The 14,914-nt window shown below is 39.4% G+C and overlaps 1 protein-coding gene across 1 annotated transcript in view; it reads left to right on the top strand.

The window, feature by feature from the left end:
• Positions 1 to 14,914, top strand: part of alk (ALK receptor tyrosine kinase) — a 289,826-nt gene that overhangs the window by 209,526 nt on the left and 65,386 nt on the right. The gene's annotated exons all lie outside the window — the stretch shown is intronic.

Below are 14,914 nucleotides of genomic sequence, written 5' to 3'. Positions count from 1 at the left end.
ATATAAGCATTTGTTTACGGAAATAGGAACACAAATTTGTTGCCGTAAGTCAGATGTGCGCTGCTATGAAAACAGAAATAAATGTGCTGAGGAAAGAAGTTCCAGCAATGCTTAAAATAACCAAAATACGGCAAATATTGAACATGTAATGAACGTTGTCTGTTACTATTTTTATATATATTTGCAGTGTGTATATAAAACAATGATGGCGGGTTTAGAGGGTTTTGAAGGCTACAATGGTGACTCCCTGTAGCCACATCTTGCAAGCATTTATCATCTTTAAAATCCTAAAAAAAACACAAATAAAAGACTTGTTCTTGTCTCTCATAATTAGGGATGGTGTTTGATAAGAAATTATCGAGTTCGAGCCCATTATCGAATCCTCTTATCGAACCTATTCCTTATCGATTCTCTTATCGATTCCAGATAGGTTGTTGTATATGAAAAAAAAAACAATATTTGGTTTAACAAAAGCTCACTTTTGTTTTATAAGAAAAAAATAAAATAAATAAATAAATATTGACTGTTACCCCCCTAAAAAAATAAAAAAATAAAATATTGACTGTTGTTACCCAAAGTATATTAAGTGGGATTTTTTAGAAAAACAAATATATACAGTAACACAAAAACAACTTGTCTCTGTGATCACTATAGGTGTATAAATAATAATATAGTGTTAAATAAAATCAGTCTCTTGGGCACAAAACTGAAAATAATACAGCTCTCCAAAAAGTGCACTTCTTCTGCTATTGGAACATACTAACTACACACACTATGACACTAAGAACACCACAGTCATCAATCAACAATCATTCCCCCCTTACATGAGAGAGAAGCCTGGCAATAATTGCATGTTGCCTGTTCTGCCCTCACTATACGTGTTGAGGTTATACAGCTTGGCAGACAGCTAACAAACAATCCAAAACGTCTAATAAAGTTCCAAAGCAGATTTATCCATTTAGGCTCTTTATTGTTGTTGATCTTGCTTTGTCTTTTCCTATCTTTACTTTTGTCTTGCACTGGACTGTTATTTTTTATTTTTTTAAACTGAAATAAACATAATGAAAAATTTATAAGCTATGTGATTAAATTAACATACTGAAATGTAATACACAATATGTAAATATTAGCTTCACACAAATATACAGTACTATCATCAAACAAATACTTCTGAGTGTTAAAACTATTTTGATGGTGGAAATACACGACTGGCAGCCATGTTAAGTCCTCAAAACATCCATTGAAACAGTGCACAAAAATCGTTTTTCAATAAACATCTTAGTATCAAATTTAAGCACTTTTCACCTTAATATTGAGTTACATAAATAAGTTAGTTTACTTACAGACTTATCTTTTCCAAGGCTTGTAAGATCTAATACAACTTGTCTACTTCTCAATTGTCTCATGAACTGAACTGACGTCGCCAACCCGGAAGTGCCCAAACTAATGACGCGTAGTATTTTCATATCGCCACAAGGTGTCAGTAAGAGGCTACAATCAAATGGGCATAACATTGCCGTTCCACAGGGCATTTCCTGTGGGAAGGGATTCGTTCTCAGGGATTCGAATAAAGAACCAACTCTTTTTCTTTACTATAGTGGCCTCGATAACGGGAACCGGTTCTCAAAAAGGGATTTGAGTCCATGGAATCGGTTCTTTTCTTATCGAACAACCGGGAGAACCGGCCTCGAACATCATCCCTACTCATAATGGTTGTAAACGATAGGCAAAATTTAAAAAAAAAAGTGCAGTTCTCCTTTAAACTAAGTAGGATGTCTAAGTAGGTCCAGGTCCATCCTAAACCTTAGATGGTTACAGGGATTGTCTTAAAAAGGACATATTGTAGTGAGCAGTTAGAGCGTACACTATTTGTGTGTACTGCTTTTCAACGTGACATAGTTATATTTCCAATTCTGTGGGCAACATCACATTTTTCCTCCTTACCATTGCTGTGGTGTCATTTGGAATAGTCTCACACAGAACTGTGAAGTTAGAGCATATAGTTGTACCGTATTTTTCAGACAAGTCGCACCCGAATATAAGGCGCACTGTCGATGATTGGGTCTATTTGAGTTGAGTTGAGTTGAGTTGAGTTGAGTTTGAGTTTATTTCTAGCATGCATGCATACAACATGATACATCACAATTTCCAGTTTCCCTATTCAACATGTTCGAAAAGGAGTAGGAAGAAGCAGAGTTTATTTAATCCTACCCCTTTTCCTTTACATAGCAGTTGCTAAAACTTTTGTTCACTTCCTGTTCTCAATTTATTCACAATATACTCCATAAGTAATAACAATAAAAATAAATAGATACATGAATTATAATTGGTGAAGTAAAATATGGTGAGATGAATAAGATTATCTTGAAAATGACTGGATGGATGAGATAAATTCAGAATGTTTATCATGGTTCTTCTTCTTTGTACTTTGTAAACATGTTAAATTTGAAGAGTTTCTTCAAGTGGATCATATTAGTACATTGTTTGATTTCTTTGCTTAATCCATTCCATAATTTGATTCCACATACTGATATACTGAAGGTCTTAAGTGTTGTACGTGCGTACAAATGTTTTAAATTACATTCTTCCCTAAGATTATATTTCTCCTCTTTTGTTGAGAACAATTGTTGTATATTATTGGGTATCGGATTATAGTTTTCTTTGTGTATAATTTTAGCTGTTTGCAAATTCACTATGTCGTGGAATTTCAGTATTTTTGATTCAATAAATAAAGGGTTTGTATGTTCTCTATATCCAACTTTATGTATTATTCTAACTGATCTTTTTTGTAACACCGTTAATGAATGAAGTGTACTTTTGTAGTTATTTCCCCATATTTGGGTCTATGTTCATACAAAAGGCGGTATTAAAGGGGTCATATTATGATAATTTTTCTACATTTAAAACACTTCCTTGTGGTCTACATAACATGTAATGGTGGTTTTTAGGTCAAAATGTTGCAGTGATTATGTTTTACAGACCATCTTCAAGCCACTTTCTGACTGTCTCTTCAGGATGCGCTGTTTGGTGAGCGGTCTTATTTACGTGCCTCCACTTCGACTGCGTAATTTCCCCTTCATCTTTGTGGAGTCTACTGACAGATATAAGTTTGAACTACGGTATATGCTAATTTGTATTAGAAATGGCAACAGCGAAGGATGAATGCCCCACAACACGAGGATAGAGAAGAAGAAGAAACCTATTGACTACGATGTGGACTACGTTTACATGCACTAAATTAGTCTGATTCCTTAAGTAGTTTGGTTTCCTGTCATACGTCTGCCCCCCGTACACTGGGGGGCGCTTATTTCCCTTTAGCGTGTATAAAATGTATTGGAGGACGTGGGTCCTAAGCAAAAACTGGTGGGAGAGACTAAGAGTTGTTTTGAATAATTTTTTTGGACATAGAATGGAAAGAAAACTTTGTGATGTCTGGAGGTTTATTCAATAAGATCTGTGGATTGATGAAAGATGTTTTAAGTTTGAAGGAAAAGACTGTTCATGCCCGCTTCAGACTATACTTTAAACTTGCTATTTGTTCTGTTTAAGCTTGGCAGTTGTGTGGAATACAGAGTTTTTGCTAATCAGTTTGGAGTACGCAAATTCAGTGTGAAAATTTTTGTGTATGCTTTCTTCTTTGCCTTGTAATATGTACTGACTGGCGGACGTGCGCAAATTTTGGGGACTTAAGCAGATCCCAAATACACAACAGCAGGACCCAATAGGTAAGAAAAGTAGTTTTTTTGCATAATAGGGCGAAACAGAACGCCATATAATATATTCCCTAATAGGTGCTATTTTGGGGTCCTTATACACACCATAATAATACCCATATGTTAAAGCACAGTACGTCTGACTATGGTAGTCGTAATGCTACAACAATTCATCAAGCGGTGCGGCTCTATAGCTCACCAAAGTCGTACAAAACATGTTTGACAGTTTTTCAGCGCCATGTGTCATATTCTATATTCTCAATGAAACATCACATTTTTGGTCAGGTACTTGCTGGCATATTATTATTGAACAGGCGTCAACCTGCAGTCCACCCCTATCTCTTATGTGTGACTACACAATGGTAAATGGTAAGTGTATGTACAGCGCTTTTCTACCTTTTTAAGGAACTCAAAGCGCTTTGGCACTATTTCCACATTCACCCATTCACACACACACACATTCACACACTGATGGCGGGAGCTGCCATGCACGGCGCTAACCAGGCCCATCAGGAGCAAGGGTAATGTACCGTATAAAATTGGTTCAAGGTCGGTAAGCACAACCAGAATTAGTACATACACAAGGCGCATCAAGTTATAATGCGCACTGTCAATTTTTGAGAAAATTATAGGATTTTAAGGTTGCCTTACAGTCCGAAAAATGTAAGTTAAATTTACTGTAATTAACTGTAAAATCCCAACTGTGAAGTTGCAGCACATAGTTGTATTTTTATTGTAATCAATTGTAAAATCGCAAGTGTGAAGTCATAGTACATACTGCAGTTGTATATGTATTAGAAATAACTGTAAAATCACAACTGTACAGTTGCGGCATATTGTTAAAATGTTATTGTAATTTACTGGAAAATCACAGCTCTACAAATGACTGTGAATATATTTCACAGTAAATTACGATAAATGTTACTGTGAAAGTAATGCAATTATTAGCCAATAATTTGTTGTAAATTTACAATGACATTTCTTACAGTGTAGATATAAAACAAAATTAGTCAACCAGGCCACTGCATAGTACTATAGCGTGTGAAGTGTGAGGATCAAGACATTTGCATTACACCATGGAAACATTTCTATTGTTTCTCAGTTAAATATGTATTTGCACTCATAATCCTAATAAGGAAATGATGAAGGGGAAATAGCTTCTTCAGATAAATGTGATTGTGTTGCAATACTAAAGAGTACACGCTTTCGGCAAACAGCACAATAATGAATTCACAGTGGAGCCATTTGTCTCCACTTGGCGTGGCTGATATCTAAGAGGACCTAAATAGGGTAGTGTTTGCTCGCGTTTAGCAGCTGGGGGTTGCTTTGCAGGGCACAGAGTGTGACTAGATATGGTCCTTGCCAAAGGCTACATCAGATTATCTAATTTATAAACACCTCGACTGTCATCACCGTGAGTATGAATCTGCAAGAGCTCTCAGATGTACATGTTATTGCTGTTAACTGCAGTACTGCACTGAGGCAAACTGCAGAATACATGTAGTATGGTGTTGGTGGCAAAGAAGCGTGTTGTCACATGTGCAAAATGTAAAACAGGGCTCATTTGCGTGTGTGAGTACCAGATTTTCCAAACAATAGAGCACACCGATATACAAGCCGCACCTACTAAATATTAGAAGAAACAAATATTTTTTTAAAAATGATCCGCACTGGACTATAAGCCGCAGATATATACGAAGTGAAATTAGTTATTTACACAAAAAGATTGTGTAAATGTTTTTTTGAATACCTTAATTGTTTCCAAACAGTGCCTTTAACAAGACAGTAAAACGGCTGATCAAACAAAACACAAGTCATCCTCATGCACCCACTAGTTGGGTAACCTAGCGGAAGCTAGCTCGCCAATCAGCTAAACAGACTCAATAAATCCAGGGTTAATTGACAAGACTGAAACAATACAAAAATAATGCCATTGTAAGTTAACGATACCAACACAGACACTTGTAAATGTGTTAGCATATTAGCTGATGCTAAAGACACTAGCTTGATTACATTATGATAGCACGTATAAATATGCATGAAAACACTCCTACAGACATCACACGTGGGACGGTTTAGTAAACATTAATTGTTTTAGCTATATTGTAAAACTTACAAACGTTCCTTGGTGTGATGAATGAAGAATGGGGACGGAGTGGCTCCGGTGGCAGAGTGGCCATGCCAGCATTGAGGGTTTTAGGTTTGATCCCAGCTGAGTCTTTGAGCAAGACACTTCACCCTTGCTCCTGATGGATTGTGGTTAGGGCCTTGCATGACAGTTCCCGCCGTCAGTGTGTGAATGTGTGTGTGAATGGGTGAATGTGGAAATAGTGTCAAAGCGGTTTGAGTACCTTGAAGGTAGAAAAGCGCTATACAAGTGTAATCTATTATCTAGCTATTGATGATGAGAAGACGGAACCGCACTTTTATTTCCGGTTGAAAACACTAAACAGAAGGAAATACTGCAGACCAGGAGTGCCCAAAGTGGGGCCTACAAGCTAAATTCGGCCCACCAAGTCATTATGTTTGACCGGCCAAAGGTTGGCTTACCAAAATTGAATACATAGTAATTCTCTTTTAAACTCACACAATCACTGATGGCATGTCCGCAAGACTAATAAGTTGTCATCTATGGAATCGATGTCATCTATCGATCATCTCCACTACATTAAATAGTGGTGGTATGGGATTGAACTACTCAGTTATTGTGCAGCTGTTTGCTTAAAATCACTGTGTTGGGCCCATCGGCACATTTTCACGTTGGCCCTTGAAGGCAAAAAGTTTGGGCACCCTGGCTGTAGACTCCATTATGTGTTCAATATTTAGTATATACATTAGACAGTGGCTCAATTATGAATTCATGTGTATAAATAAACATGTCCTCATTTATCTTGCAGTGCTTTTTTTAAGGTATTTTCTTGATGCGTGTCTGTCTGGCTTCCACACCTGTTGATCCACGTCGCTGCACCTGCTAAATAGTTAAACATTTCATTTAAGTTTTGATTTTTTTACATGAAAATCGTAAATTATTTTGCTTTTGTTACCATTTTAAATGTTGCGGAAAAGGAACTGGAATTAAATAAAGAAAAACCTGCAGTTTTAAAAGCGACAGGCGAATGAAGGCATCCTCAATACATTGTAGCATCCTTGCCAGTGAGGTAGCGGCTAATGTCCCTCCACAGTGGGAAGCTTCTTCTAAATTACTAGTCCTTGCCTCCATGGTAACAAATAAACTACATTTCCTACGTATATCATTATCATTAGAGGACAAGAACTAGCTAAACATGCTACATTATACACAGTAGGAGGATACAATAAGCAATGCTAAATGCTAAGCTAGAATTGATTGATTGATTGATTGAGACTTTTATTAGTAGGTTGCACAGTGAAGTACATATTCCGTACAATTGACCACTAAATGGTAACACCCAAATAAGTTTTTCAACTTGTTTAAGTCGGGGTCCACTTAAATTGATTTATGATACAGATATATACTATCATATATACTATCATCATAGTACAGTCATCACACAAGATAATCACATTGAATTATTTACATTATTTACAATCAGGGGTGTGGAGGGGGTGGGGGGTAGGATATGGTCAGCAAGTAGTGGACATGTAGAGAGAGAGAGAGAAAGAGAGCGATAGAGAGAGAGAGAGAGAGATCAGAAGGCATAAGAAAAAGTATCTGCATTTGATTGTTTACATTTGATTATTAGCAATCCGGGGAGGGTGTTAGTTTAGGGTTGTAGCTTCCTGGAGGTGAACTTTTAGTGCGGTTTTGAAGGAGGATAGAGATGCCCTTTCTTTTATACCTGTTGGGAGCGCACTCCACATTGATGTGGCATAGAAAGAGAATGAGTTAAGACCTTTGTTAGTTCGGAATCTGGGTTTAACGTGGTTAGTGGAGCTCCCCCTGGTGTTGTGGTTATGGCGGTCATTTACGTTAAGGAAGTAGTTTGACATGTACTTCGGTATCAGGGAGGTGTAGTGGATTTTATAGACTAGGCTCAGTGCAAGTTGTTTAACTTTGTCCTCCACCTTGAGCCAGCCCACTTTAGAGAAGTGGGTAGGAGTGAGGTGGGATCTCGGGTGGAGGTCTAGAAGTAACCTGACTAGCTTGTTCTGAGATGTTTGGAGTTTAGATTTGAGGGTTTTGGAGGTGCTAGGGTACCAGGAGGTGCATGCGTAATCGAAAAAGGGTTGAACGAGAGTTCCCGCCAGAATCCTCAAGGTGCTTTTGTTGACCAGAGAGGAGATTCTGTAGAGAAATCTCGTTCGTTGGTTAACCTTTCTGATTACCTTGGTTGCCATTTTATCACAGGAAAGGTTAGCCTCTAGAATGGAACCTAGGTAGGTGACCTCATCTTTCCTGGTGATAACAATGTCACCCACTTTTATGGTGAAGTCATTGACTTTCTTAAGGTTGATGTGGGACCCAAACAGGATGGATTCTGTTTTACCCAAGTGTATGGATAGCTTGTTGTCAGCGAGCCAGGTGCAAGTTCTACAGAGTTCAGCACTGAGGATTTTCTCCACCTGTGACTTGTCCTTGCCGGATACCAGCAGGGCAGAGTCATCCGCAAACAAAAACAATTCACAGTCGCATGCCGATGACATGTCATTTATGTATATTAGGAACAGTAAAGGTCCCAATATACTGCCTTGGGGGACTCCACAGCTCACCGAGAGGGGGGGGACACGGTGCCGTTCACCTCTACCACCTGCTCCCTCCCCTCCAAGTAAGATTGCATCCAGCTCCATGAGGTTTTGTTAAATCTGATTGCTCTGAGCTTATCCAACAGTATAGTGTGATTAACGGTGTCAAAGGCCTTCTGAAGGTCCAGCATGACCATGCCGCAGTATTTGCCCGCGTCCACCTCATGTTTGATGTGGTCGGTCAGATAGAGAAGGCATGTGTCAGTGGAGTGGTTAGTTCTGAAGCCGGATTGGAATTTGTACATGAGTTTATTAGTGGCAAGGTAACTATCGACCTGTTCATAAACTATTTTCTCCATTACTTTCGAAATGGAGCTGAGAATAGAAACAGGTCGGTAGTTGCCAGGTTCCAATTTGCTTCCTTTTTTAAAGAGGGGAGTTACTCTTGCTATCTTAAAATCTTTTGGTACTCGGCCTTGTGTAATTGATAGGTTTATTATGTGCGTGATGATCGGGGCAATGATGGAGGCAGAGTCCCTGAGGAATCTGGAGGGAATATTATCAAGGCCGGTGGTCTTGTTAGGGTGGAGCGCGCTCAATTTTTTAAACACCTCATCAGCTGTGACCATTTCTAATTTGAAATCATCGTTGGATACTCCTAGCTTTCTGTAGAAGGCTTTAATGTGTTCTACACCAAAGCGACCAGAGTGGTGGGACAGCTTGTTGACAAGGGTTGCGGCTATGCTAGTGAAAAAGATGTTAAGTCTGCTAGCTACCTCCATTTTGTCTGTAATGAGGGAGTCACCCTCCTTGATGCTGATGGTGGTGAGTCTTGTTTTAAGTTTCTGGCTGCAACCAGGAAGCTGGTTGTTGAGAATTTTCCAGAGCTCACGTGGCTTATTTGTGTTTTCCTCTATTTTGTCGTTAATGTAATTTTTTTTTAAGGATTTAGTCAGGTTGGTTGACTTATTTCTTAATTTATTGCATTGCTTTTTGAGAGTTGAAAGGAGTAATTTGAGGTTGATGTTATTGGGTTGTTTATCTACTTCTGTTTTACATTTTTGGTATTCAGAGTATTTTCTGTCTCTGTCTTTAATGGCAGCTAATAGGTCCGGATTCATCCATGGTTCCGAGCGGGCTTTGATCCTGACTGTTTTCACGGGAGCCATGTCATTTAGTATCTTTAGGAACGCCGTTTTGAAGCGATCCCAAGCAACATCGACCAGGTTGCTCGCGAGCACAGGGGACCAATCCCACTCATCTAATTTTAAATTGAAATTGTCATTGGAGTATTTTTTGAGGGATCTGGATTGGGCTGTTATGTGGCCATTGGTTTTGGGTTTAGCTATTTTGCGGGTGCAGAAGGTTAGATAGTGGTCGCTAAGACCACAGATCATGACCCCACTATTTTTTATTTTAGGCCGGTTTGAAGTGAGAATGAGATCTATGGTTGATTGGGTGGAATCACACACCTTTGTAGGTAGCGCTATTAGCTGGGAAAGACCGTGCAGATTACAAAAGTTGCTGAAGGATCTGAAGACAGGCGCATCTTTGAGTTGAATATCTGTGTTCAGATCCCCAGTTATAATTTTCTCCACGTTGTCTGTCCCTGCCAAGCATTCTTCCAAAGCCCCATAGAAATCACTCTGATTAGGGGGTCTATAAACAGTCCCTATTAGTACCGGCTTAGCGTTTTAAATTTGATTTCTGCCCACACAGATTCCAGGTCATTGTGGTTAAGATCAGTGCGAGTTATGTTTTTTATATCTTGGTGAATATACATACAAACGCCCCCACCGTGTTCATTCCTATTCTTTCTGATAACCGAAAAGTTTTCTATTTCTATCTCTGAGTCAGAAATACTTTGATCAAATTTGGTTTCAGAGAAACACAAAATGTTTACCTTCGTGTTGAGGAACATTTCTCTGATTTGGTCGAGTTTGGCTCCAGAGAGGCTGTTCACATTAAGGTGGATGATGTGTAGTCCACTGGAACCAAAAAGAGCATCAGAGTCCGCTGTGTTGTGGTACTGACCAGAAAAGTTCTTGGTTGTTATTGCTGTTGAAGTTGAAGAAGAGAAGGGAGAGAGAGGAGAGAGAGAGAGAGGCATCTTCCTCCAGGTGAAGGGGGAGGGAGGGGGAGGCCAGGTAGGGTTGCTGGGGGTGGATTTCCTTTTGGCTGGCTTTTTTGAGGACAAAGAGAATAACGAAAATGTTTTTGTAAAGGCGCCTCTAAATCCAGTGTATGCCGCGTCCTCGACCGTCGTGGACCGGGGAGAGGCCGCGTGGACCCCCGCCATCTCGTGCAGTTCCCCGCCATCATCGATGACTGGTTCGCCGTCCACCGCCGCCGCTGCGTCGTTCACCGCCGCTGCGTCGTTCACCGCCGCTGAGTCGATGCCTTCTCCGATGACTGGGTCGTCCTCCACCGCCGCCGCCGGGCCTCCGACCGTGTCGATGAACGGGGCGAAGTCCTCCACCGAGCCGCCGATTGCTGGAGCACAGGTGAGCTTGAGCTGAGATGAGCCGGTAGCCGAGTTAGCTTCGATGGCGACGCTAGCAGTAGCATTGCTAGTCTTCGCCAGTCGGGACAACATTAACCGTGTTGTTGCAGGTCCAGGGTTGAGTTCAGTGTCTCCTGATAGTAGAAGTAATAGTAGTATTATTGACTTTCTGTCTATCCTTCCAGTCAGGGGCATGTTCCCTTTGCTTCGATGGCCAGTCAAGCACGATGCTAACACGTTAGCTCCAAAGCCAAGGTGCTTCGCTGATGTATTGTCGTGGAGATAAAAGTCACTGTGTATGTCCATTTCGCGTTCTTGACTCTCATTTTCAAGAGGGTAAAGTATCCGAGGAGGTTTAAAATATAAATCCTTGATCCACAGTAGAAAAAGGAGGAAGTGTGGGATAATCCGAGCAGTTGTTTGAATTCCCGATCGGGAGCGAAAGAGAGTGCGACCGCTCATCTCGGCAGCACCAGTGTATCGTCTGCATTTATAGAACTCTTAAACCAGCTCAGTGGCCTTGTGGTTAGAGTGTCCGCCCTGAGACTGGAAGGTCGTGAATTCAAACCTTGGCCGAGTCATACCAAAGACTATAAAAATGGGACCCATTGCCTCCCTGCTTGGCACTCAGAAACAAGGGTTGGAATTGGGCGTTAAATCACCAAATGATTTCTGAGCTTGGCGCATGCTGCTGCTCACTGCTCCCCTCACCTTCCAGGGGTGTGAACATGGGGATGGGTCAAATGCAGACGACAAATTTCACCACACCCAGTGTGTGTGTGACGATTGTTGGAACTTTAACTATTAACTTTTAAACAGGGGGCGTTGGACAGTAACAATAACAAGAATCCATCAGTTTAGCGTCAATACTACAGTGATTATATCAATATGTTTTATTAAGACAAAATCCTTTTTTTGTTATATCCTGAGAACCAGCGTCTTCTGCAGTGGACATTTGTGTTTTGCATGACAGGGATATTGTTTACCAAAATGTGTAACTCTGACCAAAGAAATAGACCAAAAAACATACACTACCGTTCAAAAGTTTGGGATCACCCAAACAATTTTGTGGAATAGCCTTCAATTCTAAGAACAAGAATAGACTGTCGAGTTTCAGATGAAAGTTCTCTTTTTCTGGCCATTTTGAGCGTTTAATTGACCCCACAAATGTGATGCTCCAGAAACTCAATCTGCTCAAAGGAAGGTCAGTTTTGTAGCTTCTGTAATGAGCTAGACTGTTTTCAGATGTGTGAACATGATTGCACAAGGGTTTTCTAATCATCAATTAGCCTTCTGAGCCAATGAGCAAACACATTGTACCATTAGAACACTGGAGTGATAGTTGCTGGAAATGGGCCTCTATACACCTATGTAGATATTGCACCAAAAACCAGACATTTGCAGCTAGAATAGTCATTTACCACATTAGCAATGTATAGAGTGTATTTCTTTAAAGTTAAGACTAGTTTAAAGTTATCTTCATTGAAAATAAGGACATTTCAATGTGACCCCAAACTTTTGAACGGTAGTGTACGTCCACTGCAGAGGACACTGTTTCTCAAGTTTAAAAACATGCAAAAACAACAAAAATTATTGTACACCTTTAAAAAAAAATGTAGGTTTAGGTTTTACCTATGTGTAAATGCATGTACCGTAATTTCCGGACTATAAGCCGCTACTTTTTCCCCTCGTTCTGGTCCCTGCGGCTTATACAAGGGTGCGGCTTATTTACGGCCTGTTCTTCTCCGACACCGACGAAGAGGATTTCGGTGGTTTTAGTTCGCAGGAGGAAGACGATGACACAATGATTAAAGACTGACTTTTCATATACCGGTCTTGCAGGTCTTCAAGAGCGGGTAGTACGGTGTCGATGATCCTTTCACTAGCGGTCCATACTGTTGGTTGAAATCTGATTTTGTCCTTTTTTGTAGCAGCACCCAACCAGTCTGTGATGGATGATCACAGAAGTGTAAGAAAGCTGCCTCATCAGCTCCTGTCTTAAGTCCTGCTTCCTCAGCGGCCGCAGGAAATATATCCTCTGCTGGGCTTTTTTAGGAGGGAGTTGATGTTAACCTCTCACCTCAGCAGATCGAGAGAGATTATGGATCCCAAGAACTTGAAGGTCTTTGACAAATGACACAGGGCAGTTGGACAGGGTGAGGTGCAGCTGTGGCAACACTTGTTTTTACAGTACAAAATCATTTTACAGTACAAAATCATCTCTGCAGTCTTGAACGTGTTCACCTCCTGGTTGTGCTGGTTGTACTAGAGCAGGGGCTTTTAAACTTTTTGACCTCAGGGCCCAACTTTTCCACTACAGAGGAGCCTGGGGCCCAATCAAGTATTAACACTGAATTATTAATCTTACTCTGGATTTTAATCACATTTAATAATTACATCTAACCTACTTACAGTTTACAACCTCAACAAATGATATGAAACCATGTGTTAATCACAAAGATTATTATTATTTTAACACATAAACCGTAGGTTAGATTGATTAGAAAAATAAGTACCGTACTAACCAAATATACTGCATAAGAGGGGCTAATAAATGGCTGATGAAAAATACATTTTAATTTACAATTATGTTGTGCTAAAATAAATGTACTAAATTAATAATAGATATGTTTCTTAACTAAACTAATTATCAAGCTCAAATGAAAATACAACTTCACCACTTTAGTCATAATTTTTGCGCTATGACTTTAGTTCCAGGCTTATTCTGTTTGCTTAAGATTGTCATTACTGCCACAGGTGGTGGAAAAGTGTGTTACAACTCAGTACTGCTGCAGCCCCAGCTGAAAAACAGATTTGTTATGGCTGCCCTCATGACATTAGGTTTAGGGTGGGAAGGGGGCCTTCCAGGGGTCTAATAATAATGATATATAGATCATATTCAAGACCAAAATGAGGCCGCAAACAACAACAAAAAAAAGGAGAAATATAATATTAGAGAAAAATGTCATTTAAAACATTTGTACGCACGTATAACACTTAAGACCTTCAGTATATCAGTATGTGGAATTCAATTATAGAATGGATTAAGCAAAGAAATCAAACAATGTACTAATATGATCCTATTCAAGAAACTAAGTACAAAGAAGAATAACCATGGTAAACATTCTGAATGTATTTCATCCATCCATTCATTTTCTAGATAATCTTATTGATATCAACATATGAAATATAACTTACTTCAGTCATTTTTATTTATTTATTTATTTTTAATGTTATTACTTATGGAGTATATTTTAAATAAATTGAGAACAAGAAGTGAACAAAAGTGTTAGTAACTGCTATGTAAAGGAAAAGGGGTAGGATTAAATATTTCTGCTTCTTCCTACTCCTTTTCAAACATGTTGAATAGAGAAACTTGAAATTGTGGTGTATCATGTTGTATGCACGCATGTTCAAATAAACTCGAACTCAAACTCCACTTTCTGTCTATCTAGACTCATCACCATCTTTAATGATGCAATTTTCAGAAGTTTGACAACCAGTTGGATGCATTGAGGTGCGGTAGTTTGTGTAGCGAGATGGCATTCCAAATTATACTAATATTGGAGCCTTGCGGTATTGGTATATGCAGTATTGATATATACTGATATTAATCCAAACATATATCAACACGACTTATACATACTTTAATTATTTTGTCTGATTCACTCTTTAAATCGAAGTGGAAATGTTTTGGCGACACCTAGTGGTCACAAAAATGAGTTTGGTCAAATTCACAATGCAGTAAGTCGAATGATGCGGACGAGTTTGTTACTGCATACTTTCTAATACACTTCTGCCTTGGAGACTTTGTAAGTAATATGCGGCTATAATAATTTGATACTTGTTTATATTGACGCTTGTTGTGTTTAGACTGCAATATTATTACCTATTATGTTTGTCTAGCTTGTGTGCTACCTAAGTGTCCCAATACTTTTGTCCAGTGTTAGTCCTAAGTGTCCCAATACTTTTTTCCAGTGTTAGTCCTAAGCGTCCCAATACTTTTGTCCAGTGTTAGTCCTAAGTGTCCCAATAC

The sequence above is a fragment of the Entelurus aequoreus genome, linkage group LG03 (genome assembly GCF_033978785.1).
Source record: "Entelurus aequoreus isolate RoL-2023_Sb linkage group LG03, RoL_Eaeq_v1.1, whole genome shotgun sequence".
NCBI classification, from domain to species: domain Eukaryota; kingdom Metazoa; phylum Chordata; class Actinopteri; order Syngnathiformes; family Syngnathidae; genus Entelurus; species Entelurus aequoreus.
This window is presented reverse-complemented; position numbering and strand designations above follow the sequence as displayed.